We start from the raw sequence: 15,471 nt of genomic DNA on the forward strand, positions 1-15,471 counted from the left end.
AGTAGGACTAATACCCTTAATATCATGAAGAGTATATTCAATATCAGCGCGGTGCTTCCTCAGAGTTTTTAGTAACTTCTTCTCTTCGCGCTCTGAGAGGAGAGCACTAATAATGACAGGATATATCTCCTTCCCATCAAGATAGCCATACATAAGAGTATCAGGCAACTGTTTAAGCTCGAACACAGGATCACCCTTTGGTGGGGGAGGATCCCAAGCAGTTCAATAGGCAGATTATTCTTGAGAATAGGACATTGTTCTAAGACAATTTTATCTATCTGATCTCTGTCCTCCATATGCATATCATTTTCATGCTCAATCAGATATTGCTCTAAAGGATCCGTAGGAGGTACGGCAATAGAGGCAAGAGCAATGATTTCATCTCTACCAAACGAGTCTCTTTCATGGGGTTGTCTTCCAAACTTGGAGAAGTTAAATTCATGAGACACACCCTCGAAACTTACTGTGACAGTGTGCTTAATGCAATCAATTTGAGCATTGACAGTGTTGAGAAAGGGTCTACCAAATATGATGGGACAAAAGCTATCTTGTGCAGTACCAAGGACGAGGAAATTAGTAGGATACTTTGTCTTACCACACAGGACTTCTACGTCTCTCACAATTCCGAGAGGGCAGATTGTGTCTCTGTTAGCTAGCGTGATAGTGACATCAATGGGTTCTAACTCAGCAGGTGCAATCTCATCTTTGATTTCATCATATAGAGAACGGGGTATTGCACTAACACTAGCTCACATATCACATAAACCATGGTAACAGTGATCTCCTATCTTAACAGAAACAATGGGCAGGCCAACTACAGGTCCATGTTTGTCTTTCGCATGAGGTTTAGTAATTCTAGCGGAGTCCTCACAGAATTTGATAACATGCCCGTCTACGTCTTCGGCTAAGAGATCTTTGATCATAGCAACACTAGGTACAACTCTAATCTCCTCACGGGGTGCAAGTGGTCTAATGTAACCCCTACGTATCACAGTTGGAGCTTTAGAATAATCCTTTATCCTAGCAGGGTATGGTGCTTTCTTAGTGTAAGCACAAGGAACAACACGATCACTAAAAGCTAAGATTTTCTCCTCAACTAGATTGGTTTTGGCTATGTTTCTTTCTACAGGAGGATGATATTTAAACCACTTCTCTTTGGGAAGATCAACATGAGCAGCAAAAGATTCACATAGAGAAGCTACTATCTCAGAGTCAAGTCCATACTTAGCGCTAAAATCTCTAGAAGTGTTTGTCTCAACAAAAGATTTAACGCAATCAAACTGGAAATTCATACCTGACTCCTTACCTTCCTCCAGCTCCCAATCTTCAGAGTTGCGTTTGATTCTCTCCAATAAATTCCACTTGTGATCAATATCCTTCTTCATAAAAGAACCGGCACAAGAAGTGTCAAGCATGGTACGATCTTCATGAGAAAGCCGAGCATAAAAGTTTTGAGTGATGATTTCTTTCGAGTGCTCATGATTGGGGCATGAATATAGCATTGATTTAAGCCTCCCCAAGCTTGAGCTATGCTTTCCCGGTCACGAGGCCAAAAGTTATAAATAAAGTTCCGATCATGATGTACTAAATGCATAGGATAGAACTTTTGACGAAATTCCAATTTCAACCGATTGTAGCCCCATGATCTAGCATCATCACATAGCCTATACCATGTCAATGCCTTATCCTTCAAAGATAAAGGAAATACTTTCTTCTTTACCTCATCCTCGGGCAAACCTGCAAGCTTAAATAAACCACAAACTTCATCTACATAGATTAGATGAAAGTCTAGATGTGAAGATCCATCTCTTGTAAAAGGATTAATCAGCAGTTTCTCAAGCACACCCAAAGGAATTTCCTAAAAGATATTTTCAGCAGGTACCTCAAGTTGATGAGCAACTCCTCGTGCTTCTGTTCATGGTGAAGATACCCCAAACAAACTCCTCAAAGGAAGAGTTTCCATAGTGACAAGTGACAATAAATTTCAGCACAGTATATAAATGTTTCCTTACCAATTTCCACTTACCAAAGGCGCTTCACTCCCCGGCAACGGCGCCAGAAAAGAGTCTTGATGACCCACAAGTATAGGGGATCAATTGTAGTCCTATCGATAAGTAAGAGTGTCGAACCCAACAAGGAGGAGAAGGATCTGATAAACGGATTTCAGCAAGGTAATAACTGCAAGCACTGAAAGTAGCGGTAACAAGTGATTGTGTAGCGAGGTGAAATGTAGCGAGCAAAAAGTAACAAATAACAAGTAGTAGCAACGGTGCACCAAGTGGCGCAATCCCTTTTGTAGCAAGGGACAAGCCTGAACAAAGTCTTATAGGAGGAAAAACGCTCCCGAGGACACACGGGAATTTCTGTCATGCTAGTTTCATCATGTTCATATGATTCGCGTTCGTTACTTTGATAGTTTGATATGTGGGTGGACCGGCGCTTGGGTACTGCCCTTACTTGGACAAGCATCCCACTTATGATTAACCTCTCTCGCAAGCATCTGCAACTACAAAAGAAGAATTAAGGCAAATTCTAACAATAGCATTAAACTAGTGGATCCAAATCAGCCCCTCACGAAGCAACGCATAGACTGGGGTTTAAGCTTCTGTCACTCTAGCAACCCATCATCTACTTAATACTTCCCAATGCCTTCTTAAAGTCCCAAATATGATGAAGTGTTACGTAGTCGACGTTCACATAACACCACTAGAGGTAAAGCAACATACAGCATATCAAAATACCGAATGAATATCAAATTCACATGACTATTATCAGCATGACTTATCCCATGTCCTCAGGAACAAAAGTAACTACTCACAAGACATAATCATAATTATGACCAGAGGTGTAATGAATAGCATCAAAGATCTGAACATAAACTCTTCCAACTAGCATCAACTACAAAGAGTAATCAACACTACTAGCAACCTTACAAGTACCAATCAGAGTTGCGAGACGAAGATTGGTTACAAGAGATGAACTAGGGATTGCAGAGGAGATGGTGCTGATGAAGATGTTGATGAAGATGCCTCCCCTCCGATGAGAGGAATGTTGGTGATGACGATGGCGACGATTTCCCCCTCCAGGAGGGAAGTTTCCCCGGCAGGATCGTCCTGCCGGAGCTCTAGATTGGATCTGCTCAATTTCCACCTCGTGGCAGCGGGAAACCACGAAAAAGCTCCCTTATGATTTTTTTTCCAGACCAGGACGCTTCGTATAGCAAAAGAGGGGGGCTAGTGGGCCTTCAGGCAGCCCACAAGCTTGCCCACCGCAACCAGGGGGGTCGTGGCGGAGTGGGGGCTTGTGGGGCCCTGCTGGCCCCCCTCCGGTAGTTCTTTCGCCCATTATTTTTAATATATTCCAGAAAAAATCCACGTAAATTTTTAGGGCATTTGGAAATGTGCAGAATAGTGGACTAGGATTTGCTCCTTTTCCAGTCCAGAATTCGAGCTACCTGAATTCTCCCTCTTCAAATAATCCTTGCAAAATAAGAGAGAAAAGGCATAAATATGGTACCACAAGTAATATAACAGCCCAAAAAGCAATAAATATCAACATGAAAGCATGATGCAAAATGGACGTATCAATCACCCCCCCCCCCCATACTTTCGATCCTATAGGGGCTATATATAAAATTGTAAACACGTACATGGCAATGTCTATGTGTTGGACGGAGAAATAAACTCCATGCCAAAGCTATGTTCGAGTACATATGCTAGGAGTTTATTTCGATTGTTATCTCATGTGTTATTAACCTGCTAATTTTTGTATTTCCAACATTTATACTCCCTCTATTTTTATATACAAGGCCACTCCATTTTCGTGTCAAACTTTCACTTATAATTTTGGTCAAGAAAATATGGGTTGTATGTCACAAAAAATATATTATGAGAAAGTTCTTTCAAATGTGCATCAAATGGCATACTTTTCATGGCATATAACTCACATTTTGTTAGGAAAATTAATGGGAAAATTAGACATAAAAAAGTGAAGTGGCCTTGTATTAGTAGATGGGGGAGTAATGTTTTCGTTGTCATTTATATAAATTTTACATTTGAATAAGAAAACTGCAGCTATGTTTAGCTATAATGAAAATTTGTACCTTTGGCTTATATTTTGTTTCAGCCTTGGACGTACGAAAACATTAATACAGAGATGGTTTTTTCTCAGTTGACCTGATGAAAGGTAAATTAGTGTATGTAACATACTAATTCCCTGTCAGTTCCTATATGTGTTGTACAGTTTTGTTAGAACATGGTTTGTAATATTGGTGTTACTCATTACATTTTAGTTTTATATATAGCCCTTTTAAATTCTGTTTGGATAGATGATTTATTTCTTGTTAATATGTTTTCAAGCATATTTTTAAATATCATTGAAGTTTTCTAAAAATGTTGTATCTATTGTGGACATTTGGATGCAATGGGTGCATAATTGTCTTATTAGTTTTGTTCTATAAGGTAATGTCTACTTTTCTTTTCTATAGACCTTTTTGTTTTTATTGTATATACTTTGGAACAAGCGGGATCCCGAGTGATTTCCTTATGGTGACAATTCTACTACTCCTTTGGCTAATTTTTAGGTGGTTTGAATTAATAACTCATGAGTTTTGGTGAAGATGGTGCGATCATAGTTCCTCTTACTTAGGTTCATTGCTCATCTGTAAGGCAAAAATAAAAAGAATAAATGTGGTGTATCTGTTAAGAATCATGTGATAAAATGTTTTCAAGTTATTCCTTGATTTTGTTAAAACATATGCGATGTTTTTTCAAATCTTACTATGAGCAAATAACTTCTTATAAATTATGTTTATATTGCATCTTGGATGTTCATGCCATGCAAACCATTTATGGTTGGATATTATTTATATGATAATTTTTATTTTATTTTCCTACATAATCAGGTTAAGTAAAACAAAAAGGAACTAAGTTAAGGCTCTTGCAGGAAATCGGGGAGTGCAAGATTTATACAACTTTGCAACAATAGATGAGAATGCATTGTGTTCTCACATATTTTGCTATCACATGAAGATTATTTTTTTCAAAACTACTATGTATTTTATAATAAATCTGAAAAGCATATGTGAATTTTCAAAAATATCAAAACTAGCACCCCGTCGGCGTTTGGTGGGCCGACGGGGGGACTTGTCGGCCTATAGGAGGCCGAAGTGGGCATGTCGGCCTGCGGGTGCCGAAGAGCCACCTCTCGGCCTGTGGTTGGCCGAAGAGGGTTTGTCGGCCTCCACGAGGCCGAAGAGTGTCACGGGCACAAAACGTGATTAATATGGCTTCAAATGAAAAATATATCAACATGAAAAATCTTCGTCTCGTCAAAATAGTTCATTTTGATATAAAAATCGTCTTAATCCGAGGTCGTATGTGACCTATAGAGCCAAAACAAGATCAGGGACAAAGGCTGTAGAGTTACTTCGGACAGACCGAATGGATGTTAGAAAATTTGTCACGGGGCACCCGATGCACTCGGTGAGACCGTATGGAATACAGAAGAGTATAAAAGTTTGGTCACGTTCACTCGATGAGACCGAGTGAACGTGACCAAACTCTTCGAGTGACTGCATCAATCTTGTTAACCCCATTTTAAAATATGCTTCCACCATACAAAAATTATGTTGAGATTATATAAATATGATGCATCCAGTTTTCATGATTCATTTGTATCATAATTTTGCTTCTTTACAATGCACAACTTGCTTCATACGCATCATAGTTATGCTTCTTCATTTCATATGGTTTACTTTAAGTGCTTCACACTGTTGCTTCTACGTTGTGTTCAGTTTGCTTCATTGCATGCTTCATATTGTTTGTTAGGCATCATCTTTGTATCCAAATCAAACTAATCATGCTTCCTAAACTTCTCCAAGGCTAGCAAGAGTGGAAGATCATGCTTACCCAACGGTGGGCATGTCATGGTCATCGATGGTGGGCATGGAGTGTAACATAAGGTCGAGCATCTCGAGTACCCAATGTTTTGTCATCATTTTGGAAGCAAACTAGCAACACAAACACTAGGTTGTTCAAGTTCAAGGGCGTCGTTCCCTCGTTGGTGACAGTGTCGTTGCTCTCCACATGGACTCTTGGGTCTCACAATGTAGACACCAACAGACACGTAACTATATATTATTGTTTATTACATATGTTACTATGGCAATGAACTTTTGCTTGAGCCGCCGCTAGAGTATGTTTCAACCAACATTAAAGTATGATTCAAACAATGTTGGGTTTCTTATCTTGGTAAATTGTACTGACATTTTGATTCTTTTGGAGAATTTTATTTTTTGACCTATGTTGGTGTGTGCTTCATTGCATCTCTTCTCATGGGTGCTTTCATTGTACATACATTTTGCTGCACTCTTTCTATACATGCTTGTTAGTTTCTCATACAATCAGGATGATGTTACTATGAATATGAGTGGTGGCTAAATTGTTGATGATGGACTGGACAAGACACAATACTCAAACATACTATTGTAATATTATTTTTGTTGTTTTTGCCTAAAGAGTCATAAATTATTGTTCACATCGGCTGAAATTTGTTTCGATGCTTCGTGCTTCTCTTTGCACTCCAAATGAACGTGACAAAATTTGTGTACTCTTCTGTATTCCACACGGTCTCACCGAGTGCATCGGGTGCCCCGTGACAAATTTTCTGACATCCATTCGGTCTGTCCGAAGTAACTCTACAGCTTTTGTCCCTCATCTTGTTTTGGCTCTACAGGTCGCATAGGACCTCAGATCGAGACGATTTTTATATCAGAATCAAAAGGTTATGTCCCTGATCTTGTTTTGGCTCTACAGGTCACATAGGACCTCAGATTGAGACGATTGTTATAATTTTTTTCAAAACTACTATGTATTTTATAATAAGTTCGAAAAGCATATGTACTTTTTTTAAATGTCAAAACTAACACCCCATCAGCCTCTCGTGGGCCGACGGGGGACCTGTCGGCCTGTGGGAGGCCGAAGTGGGCCTGTCGACCTGTGGTTGGCCGAAGAACCACCTGTCGGCCTGCGGTTGGCCGAAGAGGGCTTGTCGGCCTCCAGGAGGCTGAAGAGAGTGTGAGGGGAACAAAACATGATAAAGATGGCCTCCAATGAAAAAAAATATTAACATGAAAAATCTTCGTCTCCTTGAAACAGTTGATTTTTATAAAAAAAATAGTCTTAATCTGAGGTCGTATGCGACCTGCAGAGCCAAAACAAGATCAGGGACAGAAGCTGTAGAGTTACTTCGGACAGACCGAATGGATGTCAAAAAATTTGTCACGGGGCACCCGGTGCACTCGTATAGACCGTGTGGAATACAAAAGAGTACACAAGTTTGATCATATTCACTCGGAGCACAAAGAGAAGCATGAAGCATCGAAACAAATTTCAGTCGATGTGAACAATAAATTACAACTTTGTAGGCAAAAACAACAAAAATAATATTACGATAGTATGTTTCACTTTTGTGTTTTGTCGAGTCCATCATCAACAATTTAGCCACCACTCATATTCATAGTAACATCATCCTCATTGTATGAGAAACTAACAAGCACGTCTAGAAACAGTGCAGCAAAATGTATGTACAACGAAAGCACCCATGAGAAGAGATGCAATGAAGACAAACCAACATAGGTCAAAAAATAAAATTCTCCAAAAGAATCAAAATGTCAGTACAATTTACCAAGATACACAACACAACATTGTTTGAAGCATACTTTAATATTGGATGAAACATACTCTAGCGGCGGCTCAAGCAAAAGTTCATTGCCATAGTAACATATGTGAGAAATAATAATATATAGTTACATGTTTGTTGGTGTCTACATTATGAGCCTCAAGAGTCCCTTGAAGAGCAGCGATACTGTGAACAACGAGGGAACGACGCCCTTGAACATGAACAACCTAGTGTTTGTGTTGCTAGTTTGCTTCCAAAATGATGACAAAACATTGGGCACTCGAGATGCTCGATCTCGTGTTACACTCCATGCCCACCATCGATGACCATGACATGCGCACCGTCGGGAAAGCATGATATTCCACTCTTGCTAGCCTTGCAGAAGTTTAAGAAGCATGATTAGTTTGATTTGGATACAAATATGATGCCTAAGAAACAATATGAAGCATGCAATGAAGCAAACTGAACACAATGTAGAAGCACCAGTGTGAAGCACTTAAAGTAAACCATATGAAATGAAGAAGCATAACTCTGATGCGTATGAGGCAAGTTGTGCACCGTAAAGAAGCAAAATTATGATACAAATGAATCATGAAAATTGGATGCATCGTATTTATGTAATCCCAACATAATTTTTGTATGGTGGAAGCATATTTTAAAATGGGGTTAACAAGATTGATGCAGTCACTCGGAGAGTTTGGTCACGTTCACTCGGTCTCATCGAGTGAACGTGACCAAACTTTTGTACTCTTCTGTATTCCACACAGTCTCACCGAGTGCATCGGCTGCCCCGTGACAAATTTTCTAACATCCATTCGGTCTGTCCGAAGTAACTCTACAACTTCTGTCCCTGATCTTGTTTTGGATCTGCAGGTCGCATATCACCTCGGATTAAGACGATTTGTGTATCAAAATGAACCGTTTCGACGAGACGAAGATTTTTGATGTTGATGACTTTTTCATTTGAGGCCATATTAATCATGTTTTGTGCCCCTGACACTCTTTGACCTCCTGGAGGCCGACGAGCCCTCTTCGGCCAACCGCAGGCCAACAGGTGGCTCTTCGGCCACCCGCAGGCTGACACGCCCACTTCGGCCTTCCACAGGTCGACACGTCCCCCGTCGGCCCACTAGAGGCTGACGGGGTGCTAGTTTTGACATTTTTAAAAAAACACATATGATTTTCGAATTTATTATAAAATATGTAGTAGTTTTGAAAAAAAGTCTCACATGTAAGCATCCGATGTAGTGTACCCCCAAAGTTGGATTACTTTTTTGAAATCCATCTATGAGTTATGTACTTCACGAAGTTAATCAAACTCACACATTTTGCTATATGGTAAGAAAATGTTTAATCTTTCATAACTAATATTTCATATGGGAATTTTAGAAAACTAAATGTTTTAATATGTAGATCTCTTTGTGAGGGAATAAGTAGATATATGTGTGTCGTTAATATGCTCACGTGTTCTAAAAAAGACTAGCCCGTGTGGATGCACGGGTTGACGACTAGTGATATTTAAACATTTGCTTTGTAAATTGGTTGTGAGCAATTGAGATGTTCACTAACTATAGATGGAAAAGTAATTGTAAATAGAACAAATTCTATGAACCGAGGTGTGAATGATAAGCAATGAGCATTGGAAGTAAAAGTAATATTAATTAGATTTGACTTGTAGAATACAAATTGGGCATATAAAGCAACGGATGAGAATCTAATCTTGCTCGATTAGAAAACAATCGTATGCTTAACTACAAGTATTGAAGCTGCAAGGCAAGGTATTTCACCTATTTATTTTTCTATAGATGCACGGAAAATAAAGTCTACGTAAATAGAAAGTAGGCTGTAAAATTATCTAATAGATTAAAGTACTAAATGGAATCAATCTAAGTTGATCATCTGAATTCTGAACTTCCATTCTCAGTGTGTACCATGATGTACATAAGTAGAAATGGAACGTCAAATATGGCTTATTTGGAACAACATGCAAAGGCACTAGAAAAGTGAGAGAAGGGGGAAGGAGGAGACATGTGCTTGCTTGAAGGTGACCATGGAAGACTTGTTGCAACGAAATATAACAACCAAAAGGTCATTCAAATTGGCACGCCCAACATCACGGCATTTAGACCTCTTAATGCATGTCAGACATCTAATCAAACAAAACAAGCCAGTTCTTCTTACAATATCAAGAATGCAAACAAAAGGTTGGAAATCAATTTGTTAAGCCAACAATTACAACATGCTCCAAAGCCTCTATGTATGTTGCCCGAGCATTTTCATCACTGCATCTCAGGGCTTGAACCTTCGCTTCACACACATGACCCAACAGAAAAATAGGATCCAGCTCAATGTGTTTTTCTGCATCTTCAAAATCTTCACGCACAGCACCCAAAAAGATGTGAAATTGAGCTATATTGCTAAAAGCCTGGATGGTCAATCATAACAATATCATAAAAGTAAAACACTGCAGTAATCAGGATGTACTGCATTTCATAATGTATAAAAAAATATGCATGAATGATATGTTTTGTAATTGAATTTCTATTAACGAGAGGCTCATGGATCTAACTTGAAATGAGAACCAAATTTAACCAATTGAACGGAGAATCAAATTTAAGCAATGATCTAAGGTTGCCTTCAGATGCTATATAAGGTATAACCAATGTAAAGAAATCCCAACCACATGCTTATTTGGATTCTATACATAGCTCCAGTATAGTGCCCCGCTTCTTCCTAGTATTTTCTCTTGTAGAAGAGTCCATTGCATGCAACATGCATATCGGTGTACATTCAGATTCGAGAAGCAACAACATTTGTCGACCAAATTGACATCATATATCATTCGCTTATTCACGAGTAGATCGCATAATCGCCGCCACCTCGTGCTTTGGACCATGAATAAAAGGGCACCAAGCAAGATGTTCATAGCATGAAACCTACGTTAAGAGAAATTAGAGGGTGAATCAACTACCTTAACTCCCAAGAAACATCTAACCAACTAGAGCCGACGAAGACGCAAGGCAGAAATCGACATCAAAATCAGCGATTCAGTGTCAACACAAATATAAAGCAAAGGAAAATGAAACAACGAAGATGAAGAAAAAAAAAGGTAGCTAAAATGCAAGGAACAAACGCCTAACAATATGAGGACCTCTGAGGTTTCTTTTTTTAGCTCACTGAAGCAGAGTATAATAATTAAAAAATCTATCACAGAGAGTATCACATGATGCAATACCAAACCGCCAATTTAACATGGATACAAAGAAATGTAAATAGAACCTCAAAAAGAAAAAACCAAGGCTCGTAGTGAAATCTTTTTGACAAATACAGAAGGCTCATTCTTATCTTCAAGTTCCTTCTTCTAAATCCTTACCTATATGCATCCTCTTAATAAACAAACACACTAGTGCTATCTCAATTATACCATCCCAGAGAAATTTTATATTTTACAGTTGCATTTTATGAATTTTAGAAAAGAAACTGCATGTGTGTTGTATCATCATTGGTAGAGCTACTTCAGGTGCTCTTATTTAGTTTCCGTGGCCTACAAACTGCATTGCTTTTGACTTGCTAATTAAACTCACCTCATGCAATTGATCTTGTACCATAAATTGTATACGTGAAGAATCAACGTTGGTTCAAGTGACGCTATCCATTTAGAATAGAAAACTCACCATGATTTTTGTGACTACAATAATGATTCAGATATAATACTCCCTCCAAAAGTAAATATAAGAGTGTTTATATCACTAAATTAGTATTCTAAGTGCTCTTATATTTGTTTACAGAGGGAGTAAATGGTAACCCTTTGGTATGATATATTTGCAGATAAGATTTGGGTTATCCACTATAAGCCCTATAAAATCAATCATGATTTGAGATGTCATGAAGCTAACTGCGCCTAACTCTAAGTAAAAAAGTACATCTAAAAAGCTTAATTAAAAAACAAGGTCTAACATAGGTACGAGAACACCCAAGCCTAACGAAAATGTGATGCCCCAATCCACACCAAGATTAAGCCCCTCTGAAACAAATTGGGCAGCACATGAATAATACAATGTCAATCAAGCGAAGACAAATGGACATCGCAAAGCTAAAATCAAAGAAAGAAACAACCAACAAGCAACCAAAACAACTGTGCCTTCTCATCTGCAAGCTATATTTGACCATGGCTCAGCAATGGTCGTCTCAAGAATGGCACAAACAAGAACATGTGTGATGTATGTACTTTCCATCTTCTAGTCTCCTGCAATGACTTAAGGGGTAAGTCGGGCATGAAGTTGACGGTGAGCTGCAAGGATGTGACTTCCGACGTGGTTGCCAGAACGGCTCGCGAGTCGATGACATTAGCGACCACCATCAAGTCGCCCTGGTAGACGATGGATAGAGCCGTGCAACCTCTTTTGACGACGTCGACGCACCACCGCGATGTCAAAGCTATTAGTTGACGGCGGCGTCGGTGGCGACAACCAGGATGTGAAGCAAGCCAAAACTTAAGCGTGTCGGGATCAAATCCAAGGAACCCATGGGGCGGCATGGCACGAGGAGGCTTCCACCTCCTTCTGGCACAAACATGTCCATCAGCCCACTGAGTACCGCCCTGCACAACCCCAAATAGCGTGGACTTGTGTTGACGGCGACATCGATCACTCTTTAGTGGCGAGGCTGACGTGGCCGAGGGGACATGGAGGCGTGCGAGCTCGGGGCGGGAGATGGAAAGAGTGCGAGCGGCGGCGGCGGTAACCCTAGTTGTGGGAGCGGGGTGTTGAGCGCGAGGGTGCCCTTGATGCGCGGCGTATTGTGTTTGATTACTATTTTTTGTTTTTTTATGAAGTGTTTGATTACTGTTTGACACACCCAAGATATGTGTAAACAATAACGTGAAGTGTTCGGCATGGATGTCCTCTGCCGCAGCATGGCACTATTGGAGTGTGGTCATCCATGTGTTATACTAGGACATGGACATGTCATAATGTAGTAGGTTCGCTTCCCAAGAACTTATTTCATGAAATGATGGCATGTTTGACATGGGATGGGGTTGTACCTAGTATGACAGTGCTCAATATATGTTTCAAAAACAAAGAGAGAGGACACATGAGCAAGTAAATGCGACTGGATTGCTCGGTCATATAGGAGCCTACTAGCTCGTTTGCCCTCAGTGACCAAGATTCAAAATTTCACTAGCTGGTAGGTACGAAGCTCTTGGTTTTTGAAATTTGAACATATGAAGACGGAGGGAAAATGAAAATTTGGATTTGCTATATATAGAGGTGGCGGACTTCCATAGAAATGCATGCTTAGAAAGATTTGATGGCGTCCACTAAAAGTGCACCCATGCATTCCGCGGTGACCACCTTCGACGACTCAATGCTTCAATGAAAAGCCTCTTGTGAACCAACCTCTGGTTGGATGGTTAGATGGACTATGGTATAACCAACCCACCAGGGTTCAAGTTCTTATGCTCGCATTTATTCGTGGGTTTATTTCAGGATTTGCAGCGATGCGCATTTAGTGGGAGGAGACATTCTCGTCGACGACGAGGCTCCTACAGTAACTTCATAAATCTCAAGATGATATGTCGGTCCAGTATTTTGAAGATGCTCATAAGGGTAGGGTGTGCATCTGTGCGTTCATATGGATGAGTGTATGCGCGCGTGTATGAACGCTTGCATCTATACTGTGTTAAAAAACTCCTTGTTTGTGTCGATTTGACCAAAATTATATTATACTTACTTGCCATATATTTAGGCATGTTTAGTTGCCATGTTAACCATGCTTAATCACCAAATTATATATTACTTAGTTGCCGCATATTTAAGCATGTTTGGTTAGTCGTATTATGTTATAGATATTTTTTCCTAAAACTTAATTTCCAAATTACATACTACCCAGTTTCCAACTTATAAACATAAATAGTTGCTAGGTCCCACGTATTTGTTTGTGGAAAGTTCAAAATAACATAATTTGTGTGATTGTTTTTTTAAACGAATTTGTGTGCTTGTTAGCTAGTAGGTTAAGACTTGGCCTACAAACTACTACTCTCCATCCCTTTCAAAATAAGTGCAAATTTAAAAAATAAACCCCTCTAATAGAGTGTTGGGGAACGTAGTAAATTCAAAAATTTCCTACACCATACAAGGATCTATCTATGGAGACACCAGCAATGAGAGAGGTTGTAGAGCATCTTCATACCTTTGAAGATCGCTAAGCGGAAGCGTTACTATGAACGCGGTCGATAGAGTCGTACTCGCAGCGATTCAGATCGCGGTCGGTTCCGATATATGTGCCGAATCATGGCACCTCCGTGTTCAACACACGTACAGCCCAGCGACATCTCCCACGCCTTGATACAGCAAGGAGGAGGGAGAGGTTGAGGGAGAGCTCCGGCATCACGATGGCGTGGTGGCGGTGGAGCTACGACGTCTCCCGGCAAGGCTTCGCCAAGCACCGTGGGAGAGGAGAAATAGGAGAAGCAGGGTTGCGCCGCGAGAGAGATTTCGTGTGTCCCAAATAAGGCAAAACCTCCACAATATATAGGGGGAGAGGGAGTGGGCACCCCCTTTAGGGTTCCCACCCCCAAAGGGTGCGGCAGCCCCATCTAGGGCTGGTGGTGGCGGCCACGGCAAGAGAGAGGGGGTGGCGCACCCCAGATGGGCCTTAGGCCCATCTGCACTAGGGTTTCCCTCCTTCCCTCTCTTGTGGCGCCTTGGGTCTAGGTGGGAGGCGCACAAGCCCACTCTGGGCTGGTTCCCTTCCACCTTTTGGCCCATGCTAGCCTTTGGGGCTGGTGGCCCCTCCCGATGGACCCCCGAAACCCTTTCGGTGGTCCCGGTACATTACGAGTGTCGCGCGAAACAATTCCGGCGACCATATAATTTTCTATACCTACGGACCCTTCCGGAGCTCCTCGTGACGTTCGGGATCTCATCCGGGACTCCGAACAACCTTCGGTAACCTCGTATAACAATTCCCTATAATCCTAGCGTCATCGAACCTTAAGTGTGTACACCCTACGGGTTCGGGAGGCATGCAGACATGACCGAGACACCTCTCCGGCCAATAACCATCAGCAGGGTCTGGATACCCATGGTGGCCCCCGCATGTTCCACGATGATCTCATCGGATGAACCACGATGTCAAGGATTCAATCTATCCCGTATACAATTCCCTTTGTCTAAAGGTATAGAACTTGCCCGAGATTCGATCATCAGTATCCCCGTACCTTGTTCAATCTCGTTGCCGGCAAGTCTCTTTACTCGTTCCGTAGCACATCATCCCGTGAGTAACTCCTTAGTCACATTGAGCTCATTATGATGATGTTCTACCGAGTGGGCCCAGAGATACCTCTCCGTCACACGGAGTGACAAATCCCGATCTCGATTTGTACCAACCCAACAAATACTTTCGAGATACCCGTAGTGCACCTTTATAGTCAACCAGTTACGTTGTGACGTTTGATACACCCAAAGCACTCCTACGGTATCCGGGAGTTGCACAATCTCACGGTCGAAGGAAAGATACTTGACATTAGAAAAGCTTTAGCATACGAACAACACGATCTAGTGCTATGCTTAGGACTTGGTCTTGCCATCACATTATTATCCTAATGATGTGATCCCGTTATCAATGACATCCAATGTCCATGATCAGGAAACCATGATCATCTATTGATCAACGAGCTAGCCAACTAGAGGCTTGCTAGGGACACATTGTGATCTATTTATTCACAAATGTATTACTGTTTCCTGTTAATACAGTTATAGCATGAACAATAGACGATTATCATGAACA

The sequence above is a fragment of the Hordeum vulgare genome, chromosome 3H (assembly GCF_904849725.1).
Source record: "Hordeum vulgare subsp. vulgare chromosome 3H, MorexV3_pseudomolecules_assembly, whole genome shotgun sequence".
Lineage (NCBI taxonomy): Eukaryota > Viridiplantae > Streptophyta > Magnoliopsida > Poales > Poaceae > Hordeum > Hordeum vulgare.